We start from the raw sequence: 4,374 nt of genomic DNA, 5'->3' as shown, positions 1-4,374 counted from the left end.
TCAACAGGAGGAGTAAATCCCATAAACTAACAGTGGGGATACTTAGGTTTCCATCTTAAAACCGATCTTTCGACAATATGCTTACTTCCTCGTAGACATTTTCGCCGATCTACTAGAATTCCTTCCAAAGAGATCCCTTCCTTTACCATGAAGTAACACTTTTCCCAGCCCGTAACTAAGTTGGTATCGCGAACAACGTTTAAGGACTAAGGAGAGATGATGTAGACAATCCTCAAAAGGACATGTGAATGTCTTCTCTTGGTCCTCGTGGTGAATATGGATCCGAAAGTATCCCGAGTAACCATCAAGAAAGCGTAGTAAGCTTGTCCAACTAATCTTTCTAATATCCGATCGATGAAAGGCAATGGAAAATGATCTTTCCTCGATCGTTATTCAACTTCCTATAATCGATGCAAACTCTCCATCCAAATCAATCCACGGTTGAATCAACTCATTGTTCTCATTCTCGATTACTATGGTTCCGACTTCTTCGCACATCTTGAACTGGACTAACCCATTGACTATCGAAATAGGGTAGATAATGCCGGTATCAAGGAGTTTGACGCCCTTTTCTCGAACTACTTCCTTCATCTTCTTGGGATTAAGCCTCCTCCGTGGGTTGCTTAGAAGTATTGGAATCCTTTTCCAAATGAATCCTATGTTGAACTATCATAGGGCTGATCCCCTTTGATATCATCAATTGTCCAACCTATAGTCGACTTGTGTTCCTTTTAAAAGTGCTACTAACCCGATTCCCCGCCTCCTAGTCAAATCTGATGCAATGACTACCGGGTAGGTTCCCAAATCTCCCAAGAAAACATACTTGAGTGTAGACGGTAAAGGCTTCAATTCTAGCTTAGGTGGCTCCTCTTCTAAGCTCTTTAGGTGGTCCATCAGCATAGGTGATTCAAAGCTTTTCTTTGAACTTGATGTCATCCATGACGGTGATGAATCCAAAATCGCATTGATTGACTCAACACTAAGTTCCTCACAACTGAAATCCGTCGAGCTTTCAATAACTCATCGCCAGGATATGAATGAGTCGATAATCCCGTGCTAATGCTTCAATCATGCATACCTCGCTCACAAAGACATACTTCCCCGTGGGTTGCCGTAACATATGGAAAACATTGGTCTCGACTTTCATATTACCAAAGGATAACGCCATATTACCGTTTTGGACAAATGATGAGTGCATTTGCAAAGGCCAAGAATGGTCTGCCTAGAATGATTGGTATCTGCCTACCAGATGTAGGTTCTGTGTCGAGTACTATGAAATCAACCGGATAATAGAAGTCTTCGATCTTGACTATGACGTCTTCAATTAGTCCTCTAGGTATCTTCACCGATCTATCGCAACCGTAAAGTAACATCGGTCGGTTTTAGATCCTTCAAGCCCAACTTCTCGTGATCGAAATATGGTAGAAGATTCACACTGGCACCCAAATCTAATAAAGCTTGTTCCTCCAAAGAATCTCCAATTCTTGCATGTAACAGTTGGACTTCCAAGATCTTTCAATTTCACAACCGATAGATTTTGTAGGTACGATGAACATCTTTGAGCGATAAAAAAGCTTCTTTCGAATGTTGGTCTTCTTCTTTACTAGATCTTTCGGGAACTTGGCATAAGAGGGAACTTGCTTGATGGCGGTCGAAAATGGGATATTAATCAAATTCTGAAATACATCGCAAATCTCCTTGTACCGGGTCATCTTTTCTCGGTATTCACTAGTTTTGAAGGAAACGCGGTCTTTGGCGGATTCTTCAATATCGGTTCTCTTCTTTTTCTCGCGGTTGGCTTGGTAACAATTAGTGGAGTGATGTGGGAGTCACTTTCGTGATGGCTTCTTTACTTACTTCCACGAGGTTCCTTCAACTTCTTTGCAACAATGCTTCTTCAAAGTGGTGGCACAACACTAGATATATCCGAATGTTAGAACCGGGTAGGATGGTGGGGACATAAGTTACCTTAGGCTCCACGTAATCTTTTCCCGGTTCATAGACAATCTTGTTATCAACTTTCTTGCCTGACCTCAGAGTGGTGACAGAATTGACTTGGGCATTCGACTGAGTAATCTCCAGGTTATCCACCTGCAAGATACCTCTTCCTTTCGGATTTGCCTCCGGCTGGCTTGGTAATGCTCCTTTTGATCTCTCTGTCAAGGTGGCAGCGATTTGCCCTATGTGGCCTTGAATGACACTAAAGTTATTCTCCAACTTCTGGGTTCTTTGATTTGTCTGTTTTAGCTCATTGACAATTGTGGTGATAGCTTCTTCCAGATGTGGGATAACTGCTTTGCTCGACTGAGGCGTAGGGGCAATATATCCACTCATAAGATCTGGTACTAACTCTCTGTTTGTGTTGGCTTGGTATTGCTTTGGTTCGTATGACCGCTGATTTCTCGTATGGTTCGGGCGGTTTTGGAACCGATATCGGGTTATTTTGAACCGATTTGACTGATTTTGGAATCACGGAGGAAAATTCCTCCTCGATTTGTATTTTGTGGTTTCCAATAATTTTGTCCCCGATTGAACCGGTTATTTCTTCCTAAAGAGTTGATACTACATGCCTCCGCATTAGTATCCGGATAATCTGAACACTCTTCAAGTGGCCTTCATCGAACATAGCTCACAAATGGTATAACAAGGCTTGGATGGTCGAGGTTTAGCTTGGAAATTGTTTGGTTTTGAGGATTCATGGAGAACCGATCAAACTTCTTGTTCAGATTTTCAAGTCCCCGGCTTGATAGGCTTGCCATAATTGATAGCATTGCTTGATTTGGGTCTTCTTGAATTTGGTTGCCAAATTTCTTCTAAGACCCTCCACTCTAGCTACGCCCTCGCCATAGTACTCCATTGTTGAGTGTCTTCACTAAATTCTCGAGAAAGTTGTAAGCTTCCTCTCCATCCAATGATGTAAACTTACCTTGATGCATTGACTATATCATCCGCTTGTTCATAGTAGAAAGTCCTCGAAAAAAAAATGAGCCAAACCAGTTATTCTTTATCATAACCATGATGTGGACATGAGACTAGCAGATTATTGAATTTCTCCCAAATTTTGATGATATTCTTCACCACCTTCCCTTTGAAATTGCTGATGGCTTGCTGCATGGCATCCGCCTTCCGGGGTGGATAGAACTTGTTCATAAACTTTGTTCTCAACTTCTCCCAGTTGTTGATTGAATTGATCGGTCGCGGTGCGCTTAACCATTCGATGCTTTACATTTCGAGTGAGAGTGGAAAAGAATTAACTTGATACTCTCATCCCCGATATTCTCGTTCTTGAAAGTTCGAGGATCGATAGAAATTTGTTCATGTGAACATAAGGTCAACATTATCCGAACCATTGAACTTTGGAAGCATAGAGATTACCGATGCTCTAAGTTCAAATTGATTAGCTTCGCCTCGAAAAACAATATCCGCTGGGTGGGTCTCCAATAATTGGCGAATAGAAGTCGCCAGGCTTCTTCCTCTCTTGTGCTTGCATGGGTGTGATAGCTTCAGGATTATTGGTGTCCAAAACACCTCCATCATTGCTTATGCCATTGTATCAATCTCGCCTAGTATTCTTGTGAGTCGGTTGTTAAACCTTGTCCATTTTGTTGTTCTTACCGGACGATGATATGGACGACGGGGCATACACTAGAAAATTCTATGCAAAAATAACAAAAAACTATCCTACTATGCAACTATTCTAAATTATACCGAATGTAAAACTACTTTTCTTCAACTGGGTTGGGCTTTGTAGCTAGTATCTCACCGTTGTCTAAAGTCGCCTCTTCTAGGGTTATGGTGAATCACTTGGATTGCTTAAGTACCAATCGCCTACGCATCGATAGTCCGTTTGTCAAGATTCAGACAAGAAACACTAGAGTCTGATATTTCGCTGTGTTGGCTTACAACTTCAATTGTTGAAAAGATCCTAAATACAATTATACTAGAAAGCAATAAAACTAACCTATGATGCAACTATACTAAGAAAGCAATAAAAAGAATGAAGATTCGACTAACCTGGATGGTAGATCTTGTCTTCGAGATGTCCTTCAAGCTTCTTTCTTTCTTAAAAGGATGGATGATGCGGCTAAAATTACCTCAATATCCAAAATTCTAATCTTGAAAGAAAACGTTAAACATAAACAACTTAAACCGCAAATGCATTTTGACCACTACCTCTTTTGTGTTTTAGATGGTGTATGGATGATGTAGATAGATGATGATCGTTGAACAAAAGAGAAGCGATCAAAACCTAATTATCCCTCACTAAGTAAAGGATGAGTAGGTATCGTTCCACTTTTAAGTGTATTTTATGTGAAGGACGACCGGAAAGGGGTTGAGGGATTAAAACTAATGTTGTAGAGATTGTAGATTCTA

This window comes from Coptis chinensis, chromosome 4 (assembly GCF_015680905.1).
Source record: "Coptis chinensis isolate HL-2020 chromosome 4, ASM1568090v1, whole genome shotgun sequence".
In the NCBI taxonomy this organism is placed as follows: domain Eukaryota; kingdom Viridiplantae; phylum Streptophyta; class Magnoliopsida; order Ranunculales; family Ranunculaceae; genus Coptis; species Coptis chinensis.
Note: the sequence above shows the minus strand (reverse complement) of the source record.